Consider the following 13,553-nt stretch of genomic DNA (forward strand, 5'->3'; position numbering starts at 1 on the left):
CACTCCTATCGTGTTCTCATATGCAACAGACTGATGCACAATATATACATACTCAAATCCAATATTAGTAACTTAGGCCCTTGACTAGCTTTAATAAAGTTTCTCAAACTATATCAATGTATCTAAAGTATATATATATATTTTTAGAAAGACTATTCTCAATAACTTCTCTAAAAATAAGTTTGATCTAACTTTATTAATATGAGTATGAACTTTTAAACTTATATGTAGTCAGGCTTATTCTATCATGTCTCAACACCAGCAGAATCACAAGCAGCTAGTGAGGCACTAACAAGTGAGGATTAATCCGGTGACTCTGGTCACAATGCACTCCAGGAGGCGGTGCCCACGCTACTGGAATTGGGCCTTATGATTTCCGTTCTCCCTCCCCTGGTTTGGATACCCAAATGAACAGGAGGAGGGGAGTGACTCTGATAGACAGGCCCTCAGCATATTCCTGGCTTTTTTTTGGGAAAAGGCTGCCACATTGGAAGAGGCAGGGATATTCGTTCTGAAATCTGCTACTTGGGGCTCATCTTGCAGTCATAGAACTGGATTTCCTCTCTACTTCCTTACGTGTTTCTTCATCTGAAGGAGGGGATCCCGAATGGTAATCAGAGGCAACCTTATCAAGGACCCTGGCCACTTTCTGAGAGATCTCATCCTTGTTCTGACGCTCATTTTCAAAGCTGGAAACAACGAATGCATTGCTTTTTTCTCCATACTGACAGCACACCTCACATGGGCCCACCCACAGAGTGAGTGCCTTTGGCAAGCCCAGGTCACTGTACAAAATGCAGCTGTGTTCACAGGCTTTCAGGATGTAAGGGTCAACTCTCTGACCCTGTTTACACGACTGCATCTGTAGGCCTGTCCTGTTGATGGTTTTTCGGAATACCAGTGATTTTTATATTTTTCTTGAAGTATGAGTCAATTTCTCAGCAAGTCTCCCAACAGCCTCTTTTTTTCAACTTATCATGTTTTCAAACTAGCCTTATGTATTTGAGTCATTTTGTTATAAATATAGAACTCTGAACACTATTTTCACCCATCTGGAGAAAAACATACCTATATAGCAAGATGGCAGGATATAAATTTCACCTTTCATGTCTTACAAACTAAAAGTTTACTTATCAATGTAGGCATTATACATTTATATATTTTAATCATCTCTAAAAATATTTTATGGAGTGAACCAATATCAATTGTATTATAAAAAAGCAGAAGCAACTATGGAATGTTTGTTACATGTATGTGGCACCTGGGAGTTATTTCTTATAGTCTTTATAGGCTTTTATGCCTTGGGTGTCTTAGTAACTTGACATTCAATTTTCTTTTACACTTTTGGTTTTAAAAAGAGACAACTAAATGGCTTTTCCATATAAAGCTATTGAGATTTAAAATGCTTAATATCAATCATTTTAAAAGAAAAATAAAGTGATGTATTTGGCATTGATTTATAAAGAAATGTTTGTGACTTGAAATTTTTTGAAAAGTTACCTAAATGTCTATTTACATCACTCTACCATTATTTGTCCTTGATCTTTTTATATTTCATGACTACTACTATATAGTAATACTTGTTCTAATATATGTTTTTTAAATAAAACATAAGCTTACATGTCAGGCTTATGAAAAATAGTGAATTTTTTTTTAGGAAATGCATTGTTTCTGAAACATGCGTAAACCTATAATATCACTCTTCTCATTGGTAGATAGGCCCCTAAGACAGTAAGCACAGGTTCATGTACAATTTAGAAGGCCTATTTATATTCTGACAAACAGCGCCCTTGGGAAGGAAATTTCTCTGCATCTCCTAAGTTCAACATTAAGTTCATTTCATAATGAACCTTCAGCTCTTAATGAAATAAATGTACCCTTTGAGGAGGCACAGGCTTATCTGTCTCTTGTTCCTCACTCAAACACTTGAAAGGCTGAAAATATTTCTGTCCCAGATTAAGTGCATTTAAAAACTGGTGTCCAGATTAAAGTTAGTGGAACATTTGATTCATCCATTGGCTTTATCAAAAAGCACATCCCTGGGTTCATTCCAGATCCAGTGAATCAAATGTCAGTGAGTGAGGGCCCTGGAATTTGCATTTTGATTAAACTCCCCAGGTTCTTCCTATTCCTTCTGAAAATGGAGATTTGACACACTTCATTGGTTTCTTTGCCCTCTAAAATAACATTTTAGCGTAAAAGTGTGAAAAATAGATGTGATTTTGGATGAAAATGATGGGAAATTGCACTATATATGGTATCGGGGGTATTTAGGAACTGGGACCTTACATATATGGAGTGCCTACATGCTCGATGCTTTGTACATATTATTTAATATAATCCTAACCACAGTTTTATGGGGACAGGTATTACTATATCAGATTACGGATGAGAAAACAGGCTCATAGATGTTAAATAACTTTACCAGAGTTACACAGGTAATAACTGGAAAAAAATTAAATCTAGTTTTTTAAAACCTTAAATGTCTTGCCACTATATCAGGCTGCTGGCTTGGGGGTGGGAGCAGTAGGTGGAGCAGAGGAAATAATACTTTTTGGAAACAAACATGCTAGATAAGCATTTTCTCCATTGGTTAATATAACAGACTGGTAAGGAAGAAATTCTTATACCAACTTCGCAGATGAGAAAAAAAGAGGTTAGGTAACTTGCTGATAAACACACTTATTCATACATTTATTTATTTACACATTTATTTACATATTAAATGGCTACAAAAATTAGACATGAGATTGAACAAAGCATGCCTCATTTCTGCCCACATATTGTTCACAGGCTAGCGTAAGAGACAAATAGGTAAATTGACCTATACTATAATTTGTGATAAATGCTACAAGACTGAAAATAACAGGAGAGATCTAATTTAGATTTGGGATTCAAAGAGGGCCTATCCAGAGAAGTGGCATTTAAACTAAGATATAAAGTATAAGTAAAATTAGCAAAGTAAAAAGTAAGAGGAAGAGCATTCCAGGTAGAGGGAATATCATGTGAAAAGTCCATGAGGCAGAAACAAATTTTGGTTCCTTAGGAGTTGAAAGAAAGACAGTGTGATCAGCACAGACAACAAACGGTGAGAGTCACAATATGACCTTGGAATCAGTGACCAAATCACGGAGGCCTTTGGTGGCAAAATGAAAGATCCCTGGCAATTCTTCTATGTTAAAACATAGACAGAGAGCCCGGCCGGGCGGGGCTCAGCGGTTGAGCATGACCTAGGATCCAGGCGATCAGGGTTTGATTCCCGGTCAGGGCACATGCCTGGGTTGCAGGCTGCAGCCGATCAATGAGTCTCTCATCATTGATGTTTCCATCGATGGTGGTAAGTACTCGTTTGAGTTTTGTGAGAACGAATTTATAGCGATACCAGTTTGCCTGATTTTGTGGTTGAATCCCTTCCATAATATGCATCCAGGTAAAAGAAAGTGGGTAATTGAATACATTCAGGGCTAGAGTGTTTTTCTTTTATTTTGTTTGGGCAAGGAAGTTGAGGATATCTTCAAAGGTATAGCAGATCCAGAGTGTAAACAAATCTATCTACAGTTCACCCACTTCCACTGGATTGCCACCAGGGACTACTGCAGCTAGTATGAGTAAGCAAAAACTTAATAATGGTGCATCAATCCGTGATTATGTAAGATTAAAACTGGACAAAAGAAAGTATTTGAAGGGAGAGAACAGAAAAAAAATGTTATATAGCTAGTTATCTTAATATAATAATATTCCCTGAACAGGGAAGTACTAGAGATTCTTCTAATTTACAATAGTATGTTCTGTCTGTACTTACATTTGGAGGATCTTCCAGGATTGCTAGTAATATTATGCCTCAGGAATACTGCTGATTTTCTATATTTTTTCCAAAACATAACTTTTGAAGAAAAGTGTATTTTCCTTATAATTTTTGTTTTCTCTGAATCTTTGCTTTATTAAAGTTATTGCCATATCTAGTTTACCCTTTTTAATGTACACTAGCAAAGTTACAATTTCATGGAAATTGATGTTGATTAAAATAGATTTTCAATCCTTTATAGAGTAAAGGCACGATACATAATTGCTCATAAAATTTAAGCTTCAATGGTTTGTAAGTTGATCCCTTTAAGAGAAATGCGCTGTTTTAAGGTCACTATTTCATGCATGCATCATTCATTACCCATGGTGACACTATATTGCCTCCTTAAAGTTATTTCAAAGCCCGAAACAAATAAAGAACTAGGCCTAAGCTGGTGAAAAATGTGGTTTATTAGCATTTTTACAGATTCTTGCAAGTAAAGTTTCACTAAATAGATCCACATGGGAATGGTCTTGAATAGATAATCTTCTCTGCAAATCGTTCTTTGTAGGAGCAAGGCTTATGAATTTCACAGCCATAGACAATGTTAAATTTATTTTATTCCAATCTCAGATACAAATATTTATTTCTGAGTTTTATGCAAAAACAGCTACCATATATTACATGCAATTGTTAGTTCATGCCTACATTTTAATTACAAAGTAGAATCAGAAATCAATATTTTGGAAAGAATCTATCCAGTAAGTACTTAGGCTATATATATATTCACATATAAAAATTCATTGTGATGAAAAGTAGTATTTTTATTGAAATTTACGTGCATCTATCAAAAGCAGTAGCTAAACTTAAAAACCCTAAAATAGGTTGACAATATATGTGTTAGAAAAATTAAGAACTTTTTCATGTCTGTTGACTTTGACAAAAACTTATCAGGTGAGGGCAGGAGCTCAGTCAGTATTGGATGGATCAGGTCAAGTGACTCTACAGCTGAAACTCTGACAGGTCTGATGGGATCAAGTCGGGACATAGATAATGAGCCCTTCCAAGATAATTAGTGGAAGCTTGGCAAGTACACCAGAGCAAAAACCCAAAAGTGAGGTAGCAGTAAGTCAAAATGGTATATGATCGCACCAGTAGTGGAAAAAAGTCAGTATTCAGTAATTCAGTTTACTCAATAAATATACAAGATTGTCTACCATGTGCCAGGCAATCTTTGTAGATGCTTGAGGTAGATTCATGGCCACATGCACCTTACATTCTAGTGAAGAGGAGAAACAATAAATAATAAACATAATAAATAATTAACTGTTGAAAAGTGATAAATGCTCTAGGAAAAAATTAAAAAAACAACAACACAGGGCAAGACAAGAGGGACTGGAGCTGTGGAGTGTGGAGCAGGTTGCAATTTTAAGTAGGGTGATCAGTGCAGGCGTAAAGGGAAATGTGGTCATCACCTTCTTCATTGCAAAAGCTGGAAGGGGCTGAGAGAATTAGCCATGTAGATATTTGAAGGAACAGAAGGCCCTCAGTGCAAAGGCTCTGAAGTGGGACCATGGCTGACTTGCTTGAAAGAAGGAGTCGGCCTGTCTGGAGTAAAGAAAGTCAGGGAGAGGATACCTGGCCACAGGTTCAGGGAGGTTCTGGCAGGGCTGGCTTTCTGTGACTTTCTATTGTTCATGTCCTTTTATATGTTTTTCCATTTCTCTAGTTCTAAAAGGAAAAGCTTTTATTTATTTGGCTGCATCACCAAATAAATCTAAGGGCAAGGAAAATAAGTAGAACCTGATTCTGCAGGATGGGTAGATGGTGCAAGGACTATGGGTGAACACCACCTGTTCCCTGAGAGGGTGCAAAGAAAGAGCATCACACAGACTTGGACTGAATCCTGCTTCTGTCACTTACCAGCTATCTGACCTAAACAATGTGACTCAACATCTGGAACCTTGATTTCAATCATAAAATGGGCGTTGTGACACCTTTTCCCTAAAATTACCAAGAAGATCAGACGATGTGTATAAACTGTTGGACACAGGTGTGGCATAAAGTAGGCACTGGTGACAAGGTGTCTTCTTCGACTTTCTATTTAGCTGCCTAGCACTAGCATCACTGATTCCAGCTCAGGGGTTATTTTCTTCTGGAAATAACTTTCGGATTTGAGCAAGGGAACTGCAATTCTGGCACTATAGCAATAAAAAGGCTACTGAAACAGTTATGTAGGATAAGTTGAACTCACAGAGATAATAAAAAAGTATGTTAAACTTTTCCCACTGCATACTTAAACCTGTTCCATGGGGGGGGAAAGAAAAGAAAAAAAAAAAAATATATATATATATATTTGCTACGCCCCATTGAATAAAACATAGAGAAAGTTCCAGGCTTTTCTGGTCACTTTTAGCACATACCTGTGCCAGGTGAGCTAACTGCAATGGAAAGAGGGGCTGGTCTTGTCATTGTTTTCCTTCTTATGGTGCTCCTCCCCACCATTTGGCTGCCCCTGAGAGATGGGAGAGGTGAGTTGCAGGTAAGTTGTTACTTGACTGAGATTGTCAGGAGCTAGCATTAGTCTTCTCTGGGTTTGGCAGAGATTTAATACTGATACCTCTTCTCATGGGGTGATTTGGGGGTTCTCCAGGACCCTGCAATACTGTGGGTCTCCCTCTTGAAATGAATTACTTTATCATTTTCATAGTTCCTGCTCAGTCTTGAGGCACCAGTAGTACCCTCCCAGCAGGTTTCTGCCAGGGTTACCTCACAGCTCCACATGTCCCTCTTGGGCAAAATCGAAGACAGCTCTGGTTTGCCTTGCTTGCTAGAGCAGACCACTGTTGTTCCACAGGAAACAGTCATGCATCCTTTATCCCAAGAAACTGGGAATGCGGGCCATCTTCAATATCTCCCTCAGCTCTCAGAGCAGCTAGATCTCTCAAGCTTTTGGTTTTCAGATATGAGTCCAACACCAGTGAGCACATTACTCAAGGTCCAAGAGACACATGGTCTATGAAGCATCTTTTTCTTGTCTTAAAATGAGGTTCACATGCCTCCACTGTCCTTAAAGAGTGTAGGATGGAACTCACAGAGCCCACAGAGAACTTCCTCTAGACAAATCTAATATCCAATGTCTTACCTTCTATACTTTAAACCCTGAGTGAATGAGGCACCAAGGGTCAAGAACTAGTGTTCTGCCATTTCCTTTCAAAGTCCCACAGTGTCGGTCTTATTGTGGAGTAAGCAGAAACTCTGACTTGGGGCCTCAGTCAAACTGAGGCTCAAATCATTACATTATGCATCTTGTTACACTATCTTCTCTAGAAACAAAAATGTTATTTTAGAATAAGAAGTCCTTGTTTTATCTCTCCAACTATCTATGCCACAAATATAAGCATGTATCAAAAGCAAAAACAAAGGCAAAAAAACCCTCTCAGCCCCTAGAAAGTCTGGGAGACAGTCCAAGAAGACACCAAGTGAGAGAAGTACAAATTCATTGTTCCTGTTAGATGTATTTAATATTTGTTTCAAATACTAAAATGATACCTAATCCTCCTTATCAGCATAATGTATGCTACCAGTAATAACATACATATGTTTAATACTGCAGGTGATATAGTTATTTATGTAAGGCATTGACTTTTTTTATATGGTCCCATGTTTGGCTCTTTGAGAATGAGTGTTTTCCTAACAACTTCAAATATTATTAGATTCAAATGAGTATTTTCCCTTCAAAATAATTATCAAGGTAACCAAACTGTATCCAAACTTAATGATTATGTGGTGGTCAAACTGGAAAATAACATTTGTGGGAGGGAAATTAAAGATATGGCTTCAAAGTGATGAGACTGGTTTCTCATATACACCAAAAGGATTCTAAAAAGAACCATTACAAATAGTAATATGGAAAGAGCCACATCATTGAGGGAGGGGCATTGCCTTCCAAGATGATTACTTGATAGAACACAGCACTAACTAAGACATTTCTGATAAGATTAATACCATTACATATCTTCTTAGCTCATATGTAATACACAAAAAGCTAAAACAAAGATAAGTGAATATTACTGGCATTGAAAACTTTATCCTTAGAGTATTCTCAATTTGTTTTTCAATTCGTGCGTTGATTTTAAAAGAAAATCCATGTGAGTCAACTCATTAGAACTCATGTGCTCTCTGTTTTTAGCTTTCACTTATTTATTAGTTTTCTTCTGTCACCATTCATTCTACATTTGCCCTTTTCCACCTGCTTCCCTCTGGTAAGCACCATTCTGTTGTTCATACATTTTCTTTTTTGCCTAAGCCCTTCACCTATTTCATCCAGTTCCACAGCCCCCTCTCCCCTCTGACAGCTGTCAGTTTGTTCTCTGTACCTATGAGTCTGTTTCTGTTTTTCTTTATTTGTTTATTTTGTTCATTAGATCCCACATATAAGGGAAATCATATGGTATTTGCCTTTCTCTGACTGGCTTATTTCACTGAACATAATCCTCTTTAGGTCTACTTATGCTGTCTCGAAAGGTAAGATTTCCTTCATTTTTTATGACTGAGTAGTATTCCATTGTATAAATATACCACAGCTTTTTTATCCACTCATCTACTGATGGGCCCTTGAGCTGCTTCCAAATCTTAGCTATTGTAAATAGTGCTGCAATGAACAGAGAGGTGCATATATTCTTTCAGACCAATGTTTTGGGTTTCTTTGGATATATTCTAAGAAGTGGAATTGCTGGGTCTTAAGGCAGTTCCATGTTTAATTTTTTGAGGAAACTCCTTACTGTTTTCCACAGTGGCTGCACCAATCTGCATTCCCACCAACAGTGCACAAAGGTTCCCTTTTCTCCACATCCTTGCTAACACTTGTCGTTTGTGAATTTATTGATGATAGAATTCTGAGAGGTATGAGATGATAACTTATTGTGGTTTTCATTTGCATTTCTCTGATGATTAGTGTTGTCGAGACTCTTTTCATATGTCTCTTGGCCATCTGTATGTCCTCTTTGGAGAAGTGTCTATTCAGGTCCTTTACCCAGCTTTAACTGGATTTTTTTTTTTTTTTTTTGGTGTTGAGTATTTCACAGAACAAGAGCAAATATCCCAAAAACTTATATAAAACAGAAAAAGACCCCAAATAGCCTCAGCAATCTTGATAAAAAAGGACAAGTTTGGAAGTATCATGCTACCTCATATCAAACTATATTATATGGCCATAGTAATCAAAACAGCATAGCATTGGTGCAGAAACAGACATATAAATCAAGGAAACAGAATAGAGAGCCCAGAAATAAACCCACACCTTTATGGTCAATTAATATTTAACAAAGGAGGCAAGAATATACAATGGGGTAAGAGAATCTATTCAATACATGGTGTTGGGAAAATTGGACAGATACATGCAAAAAAAAAAAAAAGAAAGAAAGAAACTAGACCACCTCCTTATGCCATACACAACAATAAACTCAAAATTGATTAAAGGCTTAAATCATAAAAATTCTAGAAGAAAACATAGGCAGTAAAATTGCTAACATTTCTTGCAGCAATATTTTTTCTGCTATATCTCTTCAGAAACAAAAGAAAAAAAATAGACAAATGACAAATAAGACCACATCAAACCAAAAAGTTTTTACACAGCAAAGGAAACCATCAACAAAACGAAAAGACAACCCATTGAATGGGAAAACATATTCACTAATGATACATCTGATAAGGGGTTAATATGCAAAATTTATAAAGAACTAGATACTCTCTTTTAAAGAGTGGGAAATTAATTAAATTGCTTTTAGACAAACAACATTACCAATGTTTCCTTTGTACCACCCCAAAATGAACAGCAGTGTAGCATTGCTTAGATGTAACCAATGAAGTGTTACTTAAAAATATTCACTATTGTTAACAATGAATATATATCCTAGAAACCAACCATAATATTTATGAAACATGGGCCCAAGACAAACAAGTGAAGTTTTCAGCTATTTCAACTGGCATGGACTCTAATAAACAAACATGAAACAAATCATGTATTCTCAGCAACAAATACAGAAAACTTACTCCTACTATAAAACAGCTATAGTTCAAGTTTATCAGACTGAATTTAATTAGTTTGCCTTATGGTCTACATGTTAGAAATTAAGTGACTTCCCTTCTATGAATGTATTTTCCACATAACTCTGATATTTGAAATATATTGCAAAAGTTAGTTGAATCTATGACTTCTCCATGTAATAAATTTATGGCCCGATTGCTTTCAAATTAATTGAAATTGGAAAGAAAATTATTCAGGAAGGTTGTAATAAAATAAGACACAAATAAGCTTCTCAAAGTGAGCTATTTGATGTTTGCTTATTGTGAGGAAAAAAAGAGGGGTAATGAAATCCTCTGAATCTGTTTTTATTTTGTTATTTTCTATTCAGAAAATTCCAAACTAAATAAAATATAAGAGAAAAAAATTCACTGAAAACAAACCATATTTACATTTTAAATCTATCGATTACTCATCTATTACAGTAAAGCCATTATAGTGGGCACTGCAGTTGACTCACCAACATCCATTCCTTCCCAGACTGTTATTCTGACTCAATCATGGTAATTTCTTTGTTTTATTTCTTGCCAATAATTTGTTCAGAAATGAATGGGACCCAAATTTTATGGATTAAAAGTGAAGAAAAGTCGACTAAGAGATCTGGGAAAAGTTTTCTCTCTCTCAAATGAGAGCAGCAAGAAGGAATGGTTTATCTTTTTCTCTGCAAGAGTAGGCATCAGACACTTTTGTATCCGTTTTCCTCCCTACCTGAGGATAACATCAATATCAAGGAAAACAGGGACATCAAGAGAAGTGGAGACATAGTTGAGAGCTTAACTGCCACCTCTGGAGCACCTTCCCGACAATGGACTTTGTATGACATAATACGGTATCAGATTCACTTGGGTATTTATGCATTGTCTACAACCCCACCAGAACAAAACCTCTGTGAACTGGGGATACTGTTCGTTCACAGCTGTGTCTCCAAAGCCTAGATCAATAACTGGTACATAATAGGTACTCAATATTCTCAAATGAATAAGTGAAGAACAAAGTTTGTCACTTCGTTTTTTAAATGTGTCTTTATTGTTTTTTAGAAAGAAGAAGAAACATTGATCAGCTGCCTTCCATACACACCCCTCCCGGGATGAACTCTCACCCTGGGTATGTGCTCTAATCGGACCGACGGCCTTTTGGTGCATGGACCGATGCTCAGCCAGTCAGGGCAAGCGGTGTTACTTTAAAAACAGCTTGAATCAAGCTTCTTTGTAGCTGAAAACACACTAATTGATAACTAATTCTTACTGTCTTGAAAATAACTATGTTAGTTTTGAAGTTTGACTTACAGGATGGAAAGAGAATATTGATATAGCCATGCATGGGTGAAGCAATTCAGAATCTATTTTAGATATATTATAGGAGTATGAGCAAATAAATATAGATATTGATGCCGTTATGAGCCAGGTTCTCACTGTAGAAAAAGTAAGACACAAATGTGGAAGAAAGGAGAAAATGAAAAACCTGTGACAATGAATTAGAATTGGAGATATCATTAAAATATATACATGTAATTGCATGTGTATTTTCACAGTTTTATGTATGTGTTTATGTATACATACACAAATGTATTTATGTGGATATATTTGTTGTGTGCATTATGCACATATAGCTTCTGGCTATTTTCACTGAAAGGCATTATAACCAAAGATACACCAGTGACAATGAGCCCACCTAGTGCCCAAAACTTGGTTTCTAGTACTGTTTCTTGCTAAAACAGATTCCAGGGCTAGGACAGGAAAGGAGTGAGATGAGCTGGGCATACCTTGTTATGTAAGAAATGAAAAAACTGCCTAATAAAATACAGGGGCGTGTCGCAAGAACCCAAAGCCCAAAGTGTCTCCAGCTGGCCAAGTCTGGGACACTTTGTACACTAAACAACTAAAGAATATAAATAAAGATGTAGAAATTGCTGATATTAAATAGATACATAACCAAAGAAATAAATTGGAGAGAAGTGTCAGCTGGTAAACGTGGAGGAGGTGCTGACATTATAAAACCATCATAATTTGGATTGGTTCATCAAGAAAAATCCATAGATGCTAAATCTGGATGGAGGGTTTTGATGGGGAGTGGGATGTGTGTAAGATCTTAAGATGTCTCCTAACAGATTGCTCATTCATTACAGGGAAAAGCAGGAAATATAAAGTGGAGAAATTGGATAATATCCATCCCAGTCTTCCCAGGTTTCTTCTATTGTTTTCTTTCTGTTGAAAAGGACATTTTTGGCCATTCATTTAAGTTAGGTCAGTTGGTGACAAATTCTATTAGTTCCTTCATCTGAGAATTTTTTGATTTTCTGTTTGTTCCTGAAGGATATTTTCACTAATGTAGAATTCTGGGTTGATGGTTCTTTTCTTTCAGGACTTTAAAAATGTTGTGCCACCTTTTACTTTGTTGGCTTTCATAATTTTTGATAAGAGTTCTGCTGTTATTCTAATAGTTTTTCTCTATAAGTAGGGTGTCAATTTTTGCTGACTGCTTTTGATTCTTTTTTAAAATATATTTTTATTGATTTCAGAGAGAGGAAGGGAGAGGGAGAGAGACAGATAGAAACATCAACAATGAGAGAGTCATTGATCGGCTGCCTCCTGCACACACCCAAGTGGGGATCAAACCTGCAACCCAGGCATGTGCCCTGACCGGGAATTGAACCCCGATTGCCTGGATGCTAGGTCGATGCTCAACCACTGAGCCACGCCCAGCCAGGCTCAATTTTTTTTTAATTTTAGTTTTTAGAAGTTAGATTAAGATTACCTTAGCATGTAGTTCTTTGAATTTACCCTGTCTGGGGTTGTTCAGCTTCTCGAATCTTTATGTTTATGCTTTTCCCACCCAAATTTGGGAAGGTTTCAGACATTATGTTTTTAGCCCTGCCCTCCTTCTTTAAAACTCTACATGTGAAATAAACCAGTCAGAGACAGACAAGCACCATATCATTTCACTTATATGTGGAACCTAATGAACAAAATAAACAAACAAAATAGAAACAGGCTCATAGATACAGAGAACAGACTGACAACTGTCAGAGGGAAGAGGTTTGGGGGACTGGTTGAAGACGTGAAGGAATTAAGCAGTACAAATTGAGAGTTGCAGAATAGCCGCAGAGATGTAGTTTGCAACATGGGGAATATAGTCAATAATGTCAAGATAGCTGGGGATGCGGCCAGGTGGTGCTTAGGGGAGCGGGGGGACCACTCTGTAGAATGCATGGTTTTCAGCCCTGCCTTCTTTCTCTTCTATTTCCAGAACTCCAATGATATTTCTGTTATTTCTTTTTTTAAAAAAATATTTTTATTGATTTTAGAGAGAGAGAGGAAGGGAGAGAGATAGAGAGAGAGAAACGTGAACGAGAGAGAGATGAGAGAGAGACATCGATCGGCTTCTTCCTGCACACCCCCTACTTGGGATTGAGCCCACAATCTGGGCTTGTGAGCTGGCCTGGAATCAAACCGGTGAACTCTTGGTTCATGAGTTGATGCTCAACCACTGAGCCACACTGTCCAGGCTGTTATTTCTTTTTCAAATAGTCCCATATGTCCTTGAGGCTTTCTTAAACTTTTTTTTTTTAGTTTAGTTTCTCTTTTTTTAGACTGGAGAACTTCTGTGGGTCTCTCTAGTTCCTTATTTTTTTCTCTGTTCTCCATTTTGTCACTGAACCTGTCAACTAAGTTATTAAATTGTGGT

At 36.9% G+C, this 13,553-nt stretch overlaps 1 pseudogene; it reads right to left on the bottom strand.

The window, feature by feature from the left end:
- Positions 1-277: 277 nt before the first annotated feature.
- Positions 278-6,652, bottom strand: LOC107546135 (protein BTG3 pseudogene; annotated as a pseudogene).
- Between the last annotated feature and the right edge of the window lie 6,901 nt (positions 6,653-13,553).

The sequence above is a fragment of the Miniopterus natalensis genome, chromosome 2, assembly GCF_054644295.1.
Source record: "Miniopterus natalensis isolate mMinNat1 chromosome 2, mMinNat1.hap1, whole genome shotgun sequence".
NCBI classification, from domain to species: domain Eukaryota; kingdom Metazoa; phylum Chordata; class Mammalia; order Chiroptera; family Miniopteridae; genus Miniopterus; species Miniopterus natalensis.